This window comes from Acinonyx jubatus, chromosome F2 (assembly GCF_027475565.1).
Source record: "Acinonyx jubatus isolate Ajub_Pintada_27869175 chromosome F2, VMU_Ajub_asm_v1.0, whole genome shotgun sequence".
NCBI lineage: Eukaryota > Metazoa > Chordata > Mammalia > Carnivora > Felidae > Acinonyx > Acinonyx jubatus.
The window spans coordinates 11622154-11635444 of NC_069394.1; the positions used below are offsets into that span (position 1 = coordinate 11622154).

General features: G+C 48.4%; 1 long non-coding RNA gene across 2 annotated transcripts; it reads left to right on the plus strand.

Moving 5' to 3' along the window:
• The first annotated feature begins 1050 nt into the window (after positions 1–1050).
• Positions 1051–13291, plus strand: LOC106976886 (uncharacterized). Of its 2 annotated transcripts, XR_008292516.1 has the most exons (4): positions 1051–8106; positions 8668–9029; positions 10959–11009; positions 11775–13291. It is a non-coding gene; the product is annotated as an uncharacterized LOC106976886 (long non-coding RNA). The 2 variants fall into 2 exon arrangements; XR_001430557.3 differs by having other exon boundaries at positions 1051–9029.

The window sequence follows — 13291 nt, forward strand, 5'->3', positions numbered from 1 at the left end:
ATAAGACATTTGAGAACCTAAATGGTGAATATGAAATATCCATGTAAACTGTAATATGTGAATATAAGCTGACTTTACTATTATAAGCCTTTAATCAACTGTGTGTTTGTGTGTGGTTATGGTGGCATCATTGCAAATGTATATGATGTTTGTGCATATGTTCATTAATATGTACTAAGTCCTGTGCATATATAAATCTGGAATAGCATTAGTATTTTATGTGTTTGGAATTATTCTAAGTGTCTTCATACACAATGTATGTATGCTATGTATGATATATGTATGTGAGTGTGAATTTGTGTGTATTTTTCTCAATACTCAGCAAACAACGAAGTTACTGGCTTTTAAAATGTTCTCTATTAAACTAGAATTTAGGCAAAACAAACCGAAACCCTGTATGTGGTATGTCCTGGTATCAGAACATCGTAAGTGCTCACATTCATCATCTTGGGTGTTGATATAATAGTAGTGATTTATTGTTACATTGAATTTGTGGTTTTAAGCTTCTCGAAGCATGCTCATGAGCACTATCCTGTTTGTTCTCACCTCAACCCCACGAGGGTCTCTGATTTCTGTGCTGGGAGAAGCACAGGCTTTAACTTTTGGCAAACTTGGGCTTCCATTCTGGCTCCTGCCAGCTTACTAGCTTTGCTATTTTGAGTGCATTCTAGTGGTTACGCTCTTTCGTACCTTCTGTGTTGAGGTTCTTTTACGTATTATTGTTGCTAAACTTCTAGGAAGTCTTGAAAGGGTAAAGATTCCTATTCTCCTTTACACATGAGAACACTGCATTTCAAAGAAGTTACATATAATCCATTATGGTTGGGGAACAAGCACACTTTGCGTGACTTGAGTCCTTTTAAATATTTTGCACTATTTTATGGTGCCATTTTATGGCGCAGGTCTTGGTGCGTGTCTGGAAAGGACACATATTATCCTGGTCCTGGGTGCTGTGCTCTGTAATGTACTCTGGGTCTGGTTGGTTGCTGGCTTTGTTTGCATTTTCTGTGTCCTTCCTGTTCTGTCAACTGCGGAACATCCCAGGTATAATTGCTGACTCTCCTATTTCTTTTTTTGGTCTAATCAGCCTTTACTCCACAGAGTTTTTAGTTGCAAATAGTGGGAGAGAGAGAGGCTGCATTCTGTTTACTCCATCTTGGCTGGTGCTGGAAGTTTTTACTTGTCTTTTTTTCTGTTAGATAGAAAACTCCATGAGGAAAGGCTGTATTTCATATATTAGTGTCCTTCCCACAAGGCGAACTGGGCAACTGTATTTAAGGATGTGGGCAAAGACCGTAACCTGCTGTCATGAACTCATTTCCTAACCAGAGGGTGGACACAAGCACAGTCGGTATGGAGGAAATAACACAAAGTGCATGAGGCTTTGGCCATTTTTTAGGGAGAACATCTGAGGTTTCATTGACAGAATCCATTGAAACAGAGTTGTCAGACATTTTACTTAGGACTAGCAAAAACTTTGGTACTGAATAGATTAGAAAATAAAATAATATGACTTTATAGGCAGATATGTGTTTCCAGAACCTCCACTCATGTGGATGTGCCCTAGGCACTGACTTGTAGACCAGCTTGATCATAGGTGACATTAATCCATGAGAACTCAGTACCTCCCTGCTCATGTGCTGGTCACATGTCCACTGTGATAGGTCTCTGTCATCCTCTGCACTCACATCTAAACCCATTCATGTGGCACATCATGAGCCACCTAAAAACAATGCGAGGCGTGGTGCCTGTCTTAGTCTACTTGGGCTGCTGTTACAAAGTCCACAGACTGGGCGGTTTAAACAACAGAAATTGATTTTCTCATAGTTCCTAAGGCTGGAAGTCTAAGATCAAGGTGTTGGCAGGTCTGGTTTCTCTGAAGCCATCTCTTGATGGCTTATAGATGGCCATCTTTTCCCTGTGTCCTCACATGGTTTTTTCCTTTGTGTGAGCACACCTCTGGGATCTCTCTGTGTGTCCAAATCTCTTCTTATACGAACCCAGTCAGATTGGATTTGGGCCACACTAACACACTCATCTTAACTTCTTTAAAGACCCTGTCTTTAAATTAGTTATATTCTGAAGTACTGGGTTAGAGCTTCAACATATGAAGATAGGGCAGGGGCACAGTTCAGTCCCTCACAGTGACTGATTTTAGAAAAGCAACAAATAACCAGGTTATACCAGTGACAAACAACGTGAGTGAAAAGAAGGACAAAAAGTTTTAGAAAGTGTACAAAGACGAGTTTTGAAAAAATATAACTTACTTGTGGGTGCCTTTTGCCTTGGACTGTACTAGCTCTAGAACTGTCTCTAATCAGGCAATGTTTGTTGAATGTGGGATTTCTCAAGATCTAGTCATTCCTGAGCCACCTTTAGGATTTTTGCCATATCCTTATAAAACCTGTGCTGTTATTTAATTGAATGGTTTTAATTTTAATTTGACTCCCTTCTCTTCCATGAAGAAATCTGAACACAAAATTTTTGTATCACTATCACAGATGGAAAATCAGCATCACTTGCCATAATCAGATGACAATGATAAAATGTATGTATGTGCAGTAAAACATTATTAGATACTCTCTTTCTGGCCAGGCACAAGATATGTCCCGGACATGTCCTTTGGGAAAGACTGGATGAATAGATGGTGGATGGATCGATGGATGGATGGATGGATGGATGGAAAGAAACAGATCATTTCTATTTGTTGAATAAAGAGTTAGCGTCTATTCCATGGCAGGCGCTGAACCATTTCATGTCACAGCGATCATGGAACAGATGAGGTCTAGGCCCGCAAGGTGCTTCAATACTAGCAGCTCATGTGAAGGACTGGAGCCAGCCTTTACCCGAGAGCAGGTTTGGACGGGGCCAAAGCTGGGTAAGAGCGCAACAGGAAAGGATGCGCAGTGGAGACACTGTTGCAGATCAAGGCCAGCCGCCAGCTGCTGCGGACTGCCTCCTTGTTGCAGCATCCCAGGTTTCCTCCCCTTCAGCCCGACCTCAGCTGGGATGGGTAGTGTCAGCTGCTTCCTGTGATGTGTTCGGAACCATCTCTTAGCAGTGTAACGGTCTGTTCCGAACATCTTTACTTAGCGTTTAGTGAGAGCCCGACCTTCTTCCACCCAAGGCCGTCACTTATATCAGTGGCCTCTGTGTATGCTCTTAGCCAGAATAAATCCCCCCTGAGTCAGGGGCAATAGATCATGGGCTCCATCATTTACGGCCTATAAATTAAAGGGTGGCTGGCAAATCTGGCTTCTGTGCCTGGCTGCTCGCTCCTTAGATACACAGTGTCACTCTTTTATCGGGGGATAGTCGGGGCAGGCTGTTTGGTCTCCTTCTGAACCCCCTGAAAGACAGTATTTACTGGCTATGGAAATACCTTCACCGCATGTTTATTTCTTTGAGACACTCTGACCCAAACTCATTGGCTCCTTGTTCTTGCCTCTGTCCCGAGCTGTCTGGGCATTTAATGGCTTGGGTGGTGCACTCTCCACATTTCCAAGGCTTCTCAGTGGTAGCAGAATATGCTTTTAAAACCCCCACCACACCCAGAGTGTTTGGGGTTTCATAATGGTAAAGAGTGGTTGTCTTCTGCGCTCTGAGGTTGCATTCCTGAGACAGGGTGTTCCTCTCTTTCCACCGAGGCCACAAAGCTCCATTGATGGCTGGGACCATCCCATCCCTGCTCCTCGAGAGACTTGGCGCCACTCTTGGGGCTCCTGCCTCCCCACTTCACCTACGAGAACAGATGCACCACTGTGGAATCGTAGATCTCAGGATGAGCGTTGACTTTATAGGGCGATTGTTCTTGGAGACATCTCTGTTGGGTTCAGATTTTGGAGAATCGTGCTGTCACCATGTTTGGGTCTAAAGTGGTATCATGCATGTATCATGTATGTACGCAAGTCCTAATTTGCCTCAGTTTAGCTCAAAGATGCTGCATGATGCTGGCGGGGGAGATGGGGGAGGACAAGGGACTGAGCCTGTTGGAATCATGGGAAGCAGTGTGGAAAGTGTGTTCAGGGTCCTCTGACCCAACTCTTTACTGAATGCAAGAACCCCTCACCCTGATCTCCCGATGAGTGCCCATCTGGCTGCAGTCTGAGTGTATCAGGCCCTGCCTGGTGGCCAGCCTTGGTGGGCATCTTCTGCCAGCCGGGTCCTCTCAGCCTCCTCCAGGCTTCCCCCTGTGCCAAGCTCTCAGGACCGCTGCTATCTCAAGGCAGGAGAGCTTCGAGAACGCCTGGATGAGGTGCATGAAGCTAAACTTCAGGTCCCATTTGGGCTCTTCTTCTTATCACCCGTTTTTGCCCAGTAACCGGGGTGAATCTATCCTGACCCCCGCCACTGAGCCCTCTTTTATTCTCTTCACCAAGTCCTTGCTTTCCTGATGCAGATACTTCTGAGTCCTGCCTTGCCCTAGTAAGGTCTTCTCGTGGGGGCCTGTGGCCTTGTCTCTGAGCTCCAGCCCAAGAGTCAGGTCTTGCTGGCTGAAGACGGTTCTCCCAGAACGTCACAGTACAGACTGGTCCTTGTGTCTCATTGCTGTGTTCTGTCTTCCATGGCCAGTGGTCACCATCATTAGTGCCGGTGCCCCCCACTGGAGTCAGCCTGCTGGGCTGGATGCCTTACTAGGACATGTAGCTCAGCCCATGCGCAAAATGTTTGGCTTCAAATCCTGGACCTCTGGACCATCCAGCTACAGCTAATCGGGGTGTTCCTGAGCACCTGCTAAGACATGAGAATGAATCTGCTGAGGTGGGAAATTTAAAGATAAAATGTGTCATGTAGTGAATAAATACCACAGGCCACTTTGCTATGCACTTTACATGCATCAGATCCCCAGAGTCTGTGAGGTAGGTGGTATTATTATTATTATTATTATTATTATTATTATTCCTGTACTCAGAGCGCAGGTATTACAGCTGGACCACCTGGACAGGAGTCCCAACTCTGTCATTTCCTGGTTGGGCCCCGGGCCCACGCTGCTGAGCCATTTTGTGACTCCATTTTCTCATCCACGGGGAAGGACTGATTATGCCCATCTTACATGTTTGTTCTGCATCAACAGCATTTAGAACAGTGCCTGCCCAGGTTGGAGATGAGCTGCCACTTGCCCAGCAAGGCACACTACTTGGTAAAGCTGCGACTTGCAAAAGAGGCCCTGTGGCCTAAGGCCCGGCTCTTCCTCTGCCTGTCGTCTTCCTCAGCCTTGGAATCCAGGAGATTACCTGGGCGATGCCTTGGATGGCAGTTCTTTGCAACAGTCAAATGCCTTGCTTTCATCGATTTTGAACTAGTCACTTTTCATCCGTAAAGACCACGTTACTCATCTGCTTGTCAAGAAAAACAAAAAAGCAGTGTCTCTGGTATCTCGGTTAAGAGAACCGACTTGGCTTTGGCAACTGCTTGCATCTGGGATCAGGTTCTGCCACTTCCCAGCTGGGTGATCTTGGGGGCAAGTGAGCACATCTCTTTCCCCCCTTGTTTTTCTCGTCTGCGGAAGGAAGAGGATGAAATTTACCTCATGGGGCTGGGGCTGCCTTGGATTCCACACAGTGACCTGAAACAGAGCAGGTGTGAAAGTGCCTTGTACACCTCTTTACAGTTCACTTTTCACATTTAGGAGGTGGGGGGATTTTACCCTGCACAGCACCTGGCATAGAGACACTCAGTACTCAGTAGATGTTAGCTGTCATTGCCCTGTGTACACGTAAACAAGATTCCCGTTGCTTTCCTCTGCTGAAGGGTTTCACCGCAGTCATCCATAGATACCCTCCCTTCCCGGACAAATGCATGAATTTGCAAGATTGTTGCCCAGCGTTAACGTTGAGTATGGCTGCGAAGCAGATTTTTCCTCTGCCTATAGATAACTAGTCTCCAGGGAGCCTCAAACCTGTGACCCTGTCTTCATTAGCCATGTGAACCGGCTGGCCCAGTCTGCCCTTGGTAATAATTCCTGCCAGGTCACAAAGAATATTTTACCCCATGAGCCTTGGGTTAATACCAACCTTTGACCCCATTCACTTAAAAGGTAATAAGCAACAGAAGCATTCATTCATTTATCCAGCAAACATTTATCAAGGGACATTCTTGAGTTTCTTAGTTCATCATGACTCAGGGTGCCCGCTGCCGACTCTTTCAGGCTGCCGCATTCTTGCCGAGATAAGAACAAAGTCAGGTATCTGAGTTTCCTTGTGTTTGGGCCATTCATCACCTTTTCTCTTCTCTCCACACCCAATTGAGTCAGGAACTCACATTAAAGGGGCTTTGAGCTGATGACTCTGAGAAAGCCCAGGACCCAGATTCCCTTTCCTTTATGATCCCATTAGCAGGCTGATGGGTGACGGCCCTGTGAGGGAGCGGAGCACAAGAAAGCCCCACTGACAAATGCAGAACACATGTTCGCTGTCGCAAGGATGTGGCACTTCCTTTACGCATGCAGGTCTGCTTCATTCAGTTCAGTCCAGCCCGGTTTGGGTGAGTGCCCGACTGCTCATTTATGCAGTGATTTATTCGTTCATTCATCAAACATTTTTTACGTGTCGTGCACAGCGCTGCACTGCACTGCATGGTGGGCAAGAAACAAAAGCAATCTATAACTCTTACCCAGCCTGCATTCTAATGGGAGATACGATTTGCATTTGCAAAACACCCAGAAAAGAATGGCATGCGTAGGGGGGAAGAAAAAAAATATTTACTTCATTTATCATCCATGCATTAGTTCATTAACAAGTCCCTATTAATTACCAACTGTGGGTTGTTAGATGTGCTAGATGCTGGTACCCAGAGATGGGCAACAAAGGTATTGTTTCTTCCACCGGGGCGATGTGGAAGACGGCCTCAGACAAGGTGAGGAAGGAACACCACCAGCGAGCCGAGATCTCAGACACGAGAAAGAGATGGCAGTGCCGAACGTGGGGAAGGCCCTTCCAGACAGAGGGAACAGCATATGCAAAGCCCTACTGTGGAAAAGAGAGGGACATTTTTAAGGGGAAATTTAGAAAACAGCCTAGAGGGTGGGAGAGTGAGTGGAAGGGGAGAATGGCAGGGGGTGAGATTAGAGAACTAGAAGGGACCACCGTGCAGGAGTTGAGATTCTTGTTTTCTCCCTCCCTCCCTCCTCCTCCCTTCCTCCCCCCCTTCCTTCCTTCCTTCCTTCCTTCCTTCCTTCCTTCCTTCCTTCCTTCCTTCCTTCCTTCCTTCCTTCCTTCCCCCCTCCCTCTCTTCTGGCAAAGGGAAAGTGTTGAAGAGTTTGAGGCTGGCATCATCATAGTTCAATCTACTGTGTGTCTCTGGCATGTCAGGCTTTGTGCTGAGGATGCTCCTATTAAATACCATGAGCTTAGAAATTCTCCCAGTGCTATTTATTCCCTTTCCAGGAACACCAGCAAGCCGAACGTACCCAGTTGCTCCAGTGTGTGGAATAGAAAAACATGCTTCTGAAATGTCTGGAGGGGACATTGGTGAGAGCTGGAGGTAGAAGTCCCATGGATGGCGTAAGGCTTGCATGAGGTCCTCGGGTTTGGGGAATGGTGAATGCATCCTGGGCAGGGAGGGCAGAGTAAGCAGAGTGGCGGGAGGTGGGAGGAAAACTCTGCCTCCCTCCATCCCTCTTTCTTTTCTTTGTGCGTGTGTTTCCTCATCTGTCCCCCATCACGCCCCTGTGGAGCAGGTATGATTGCCCCTGTTTTCAGATGGGGAAACTGAAGCCCATAAAAGTAATTAGCCAAGGACACTCAGCCACTAGGTGGCATGGACACTTGCCCGGAGTGGGAAGGGTTTTCACAGGTGGGTGGCCTACCAGAGAGAGGGCCAAAGGTTCTGCTACAGGTGAAGACGAGTTTGTGTTAGAAGGCGAATTTCAGCCATCTTGTCTGCTGTTGGCGAAAGGCGGGATTCCACGTCTCCATGTGGCAGTGCTTGAATAAGGGCCGGGAGTGGGACGTGGACCGGCTGTAACCCACCTGCCTGTGTTGCCGGTGCCAGACGGCTGGTCCCGCCTCTCGCCAGCGCCCTCCAGCTGCTGTTCTTCTGGCATCTGTCACCAGCATGGATGTGAGGCTCTGGCCAGGACTGGGGTTGCCTGCGCTCTGAGGCCTGGTGAGCGTGGGAATGTTGTCTTGGCCGTTTTCCCCTTTCCAGGTTCAAGGAGGTTACTTTGAGGCTGGGCTTAGCAGGATTGCATAGCTTTCTCTTGCTTCTCACCCCAGAGTCATCTCCGAGTTTCCTGGGGAGACAGCGCCTCCCCTGCCATTCTCTCTGTAGGACCTGGGCTTTCTATCCTTGCTAAGGAGGCCCCTCTAAGGAACCGGCATCCCCTCTTTATTCAGGCCTAACTGGCTAACCCCCCCTGGGTCTGTGGTGCTCTGGGCAATTTGGGAGCTGCTCAGGCTCCATCCAGGGCCCCACTCAGGCTTCAGGGACTGTTCCCTTGGCTGTGAACCCTTGTTCCTGTCCCGGCAGCGCTGAATTCATGGGCGTGTGACTCATGCAGTTGCATAAAGTCCGTGCTTAGAAGGGCCGCATGATGGGTTTCATGCTCTGAGGCTCCAGTCTTGAAATTCTTAGTAGTTTTGTCCTTGCACCTATGCTTTGAAAGTGGATCTAATGGGACCACGAAGCATGCATGGCGTGCGTGTCCACAGTGCTTTATGTTCACAGGTAGTGTTCTTGGTGCCCATGATCTCTGAAGTCTGATGGATGTGACATGTGGGGGGCCAGCATGCCTCAGAGGGTAGAAGGTAGGCATGTTGTGTCTAAACCTAAGTAAGTGGAGGTGCCGATGGCCCCCAGAAGCCATGCTTCCTGTCGAGCTAGAACTTACACTGAATGCAGAAAGAAGGCAGTGGCGTTCTGGAAGCATGAACCACGGAGGAATCCTACTCTGTCATATCCATTCTTGTGTCACTTCCTGGTGTTCATTAGCCACTCATGCCGGGAGCAATGGCATAGAACAAAAGGCGAAGATAGGTTGTCCCCGAGTTCCTTCCTTTATGTCCCTCGTCGTCATCAGTGAGCCAGACGTAGAGTGTTGGTATAGTCTGTGTGTATCAAGAAGTCACATAAAAATAGTTGATTCAGGGGCACTTGGGTGGCTCAGTTGGTTGAGCGTCCACTCTCAGTTTTGGCTCAGGTCATGATCTCACAGTTTCATGATTTTGAGCCCCGTGTGAGGCTCTGCACTGGCAGCTCAGGGACTGCTTGAGACTCTCTCTCTCTCTCTCTCTCTCTCCCTCCCTCCCTCTCTCCCTCCCTCCCTCCCTCCCTCTCTCCCTTTCTCCGTTTCTGCCTCCCCCCCGCCCAAGGTCTCTATCTCTTTCAAGTAAACAAATAAAAACTGTAAAAAAACCTTAAAATAATCGGCTTAGTTTTGTGCTGTTTCCAGTATTCTGACAAGAATGAGATACCAGCTACCAAATTTGAATTGTATATTTTCAGCGATTCTTCATGAGTTAAATGTGTTAATATTTGTGTTTAAAATCAGCATTGCACAATACAAAGATGAGTAGTGAAATTCATGCTAATAATATAAAGTTTCAATATGTTTTCCTTAGAATGATACTGAATAGCAAATAAGAAAACACACCATGACTAATTCAAAGAGATGCCAGGACAGAGAGGAAAAAGCTTTCTATTTTAGTTCCTCTAAGGACACTTTCTTCCTCTGTTTTGAACAAGAGGCCCTATATTTCTATTTTGCACTGGGCCCCCAAGTTTTATAGGTATCCCTGCACTCAGGGCTTATTTGATCAAATATCTTTTTTTTTTTTAACTTTTTTTTTTTTTTTTTTTTTTTTGAGAGACAGAGACAGAGCACGAGTGGAGGAGGGGCAGAGCTAGAAAGGAGACACAGAATCCGAAGCAGGCTCCAGGCTCCGAGCTGGCAGCACAGAGCCTGATGTGGGGCTTGAACTCACAAACCATGAGATCATGACCTGAGCCAAAGTCGGACACTCCACTGACTGAGCCACCCAGGCACTCCCTGATCAAATATCTTTATAGCCCTGAGCTTGAACAGCCACATTCCTTATCTGGGCTGAGAAGTCAGCAGCCCTGGCGTCCGTTCTTTCCATTCTCTGATCACAAAACACTCCGGTGCCAGTGCTGGGCATCCGGAGATAAACAGATGCAGCCCCAACTCTTGTTGGGGCTTACAGTTTAGTGGGTTGGGGGGGGGCACAGATCTGGGCACTGCTGTGTCTTTCCCGCTCTGTTTCCCAGAACTGCATACAGTGCCAGGTACACAGTGAGTGCTCCTTAATGAACAAATGATGCGATGAACGTGAAAGCATCATATTAGCTGCTGAGTACCCTAGCGATGGGAGGGTTATTGTTAATGGTGGGGAAAGTGTAGGCGCTAGAGAGAATGTGGCTTCCAAAGGTCCGTCAGAGCAGGGCAGTGTGGACTATACTCTGTCCTCATGTGTTTTGATTGATTTTTCCTCCGTGTATTTTTTTTGGGGGGGGGTGCTATTGTAAGGGTGTTCTGCTTCTGTGTTTGTACAGATGAGGTTTCTATCTTGAAAGGTAGTGCTGATAACAGGTGGCTGCATATACTTAAGTCATACCTTCCACAAATCTATATTGAGCACCTACTAAGGGGCTGGCTCAGTTTATGCACCAGGAATCACACATACCAAGGCAAAGAAAGACCTGGAGGTCACTGAATCCATAGCCCCCAAACATGGACTCTTAAATTGGTATTGCCCAGTGGTATTTTCACTGGGTCCAGAAGAATAAGGAAAATAGACTGAGGTCCAGAAAGCTGAGTTTATGAATTTAAAGGATTTTCTTCATGCTGAGATCATGTTCTTCCTTCTTGTCAAAATGTACTTTTGGTGGGGAGGCAGCTGCAGCATATCGTTGATAATAATGGTAATTGCTTATATGATGTTTTCTATGTGGCAGCCAGTGTTCTAAATCCCTTATATACTAACTCATTTAATCTGCAGTGACCCTCTGAGGAGATACTGTTCTAGAAGAGGAAACGGAGGTCCAGAGAGGTAAATAGCTTAGGCCTGTGTCTTGAGGAGAAGGGGCATCTCAAGTATGGGCAAAATGTCTAGGAGAAGCAATTAAAGGACTTGGCGTAGTTGCCAGACCAGGACGGGATTCTCTGGGGCCGGGGAGTGGAGAGAGCCTGTAGGCTCCAGAGCAGTGAAGATCTGGCAGCACACCAGGGAGGCAGCAAGATCCACGGGAGGGAGAGGTTGTCACCGGAGCTGTGACCCGAGGCAGCTGGCAAGGGATTCCCAAGGCAGAAGCCTGGCCCAGAAGCAGCAGAGAGCTGTCCAACCTGGAGCACTTGGGGACGGGGACAAGGGCATCTTTGCAAGTGCCCTGCGTGGACAGGAGAGAATGAGCAAGGCTGCCCCCTGAGTGCTCCATGCCGCACAAGACCTTCAGAACCTTAGAGTTCTGAAGACCCTATTGGGGGGAGGTGGTAGAATTGGGACTTAATGTGGCAACTGTTAGTTTATAGTGCCTTGTTTGCATGATGCCAGAAGGAAGGAGGAAAGAAAGAGGAGGGACAGAGGCAGGATGAGGTGGGAGGGACGAAGGAAGGAAGGTATGGAGGAGGCGTGGGGGGAGGGAAAGGAGCGCCACCCCAGTGTCCCCAGTGGCTGCCTCTTTTCTCCTGGTTCCCACACCGCCCTCAAGGCAGGCAGTGGCCTCAGCTATCGTGCTGCATGTGCGAGTGAGAGTGGGGCTGTCCGCAGTTGGTCACGGGGAGCAAGGAGACCATTAGGTGCGGTGATTTATTGCAGGTCACAGCACTGCACTTTTGTGCCTATCACAGAAGCCCTTGAAGCCTCATGATGAATTGGAAACGAGGTACCGAACGGAGAGGTGCTCATGGCTGTGAACGGCATGGTGCAGTGGACGGAGCACAGACCTGGGGCACAGGACGAGGTTGGGGTCATCTTGACTTTAGACTATCAGCCGCTATCTCAGGGCAGATCGCTTGTCTCTGGACCTCGTTTCCCTATCTATAAAATGGGGATGAGTAAGATGATTCTCTCTGGTGGGGGTGGGGGTGGTCAGTTCTGGCCTGTGCTTACCTTGCTCTGTGCTCATCAGCAGTGGAAGCCTCGCCCTCGCGTCCCACTGCATCCGTCCATGTCTCTTTGGCGGTTCTTCTCATGATTAATCTGTCTGTGTCTACTGCATAGCTCGATTATAAAAGTTAGGATTTGGCACTCCAACTTAATACAGATTGTCTGACCCATTTCTCAGAGACGCACAGGAGAATGGGGCGAGATGCATTTGGTTGTACGGAGGAGAGAGGCAAGGTCCCAGGGCAGGACGTGAGCCTGTCTCTGCACAGCTCCGGAACAAACTTGGGAGGTAAAGAGGTAGAGAGAAAGGAGGTTACAGGAAGCAAGGAAGTTCATGTGGACCAACACAGCTCTCTGAGGGAGGAGAACGCACAATTCATATATAACTTACTGTAAGGAGACCAGAAGCTTTAGAGGAATGCTCTCCTTCTAGGAGGCTACTTCGGGCCCCCGTGTCAGATTTCCTCAATTACCTGTCCGTGTTTTCCTGCCACCTGGCCTACTTCCTTTGCAAACTCCGAAAAGCACTTATTTGCTCTGTTTTTCGTTCCTGCCAGACCACATATTTTGGTGACGCCTGAGAACTTCTGGAGGCCTTCAGGGCTCTCTCCTCTGCCATGGAGCCTTGGTGGGCAAGGAGTGTGCTCAGATGAAGTTCTTTGGGGTCAAGGCTGGATCAGAAGGGGTTCGGGGTGGGCTCAGGAAAAAACCCAGCCTAGAAAAGAAAGACTCAGGTCAAGTGAGGGAGGAAGGGGAGCTGGGGGTCCATAAAGCAAAAAGGCAGAATCCATCAGGCAAGACAGATTTCAGAGAAGGGTCCTCCTGCAGGCAGACTGCCAGGATGCACAGCTCTGCCGTGGAACACAGGGCAGATTTTCTCAGGGGCCTCATGAGCCTCACGACCTGAACCAGGACATGCTGGCCGAACCATTGGGGTGTTGAAATGAAGATGCTGGGAGCTGGCCCGCTTGCATGTTAGGGCAGAAGCCTGGAGATCTGCGAGCAGGGAGCCAGCACCACATGCCAGTGCTGGTCGAAAAAAGGAGGGCTCTGGAGCACCCGGGCGGCTCAGTCGGTTGAGGTATCGACTTCGGCTCAGGTCATGATCTCATGGTTCCATGGGTTTGACCCCGCATTGGGCTCCCTGCTGTCAGGGCAGAGATTGCTTCAGACCCTCTGTCCCCCACTGTGTCTGTCTTTCCCCCACTCACACACACACTCTCTCT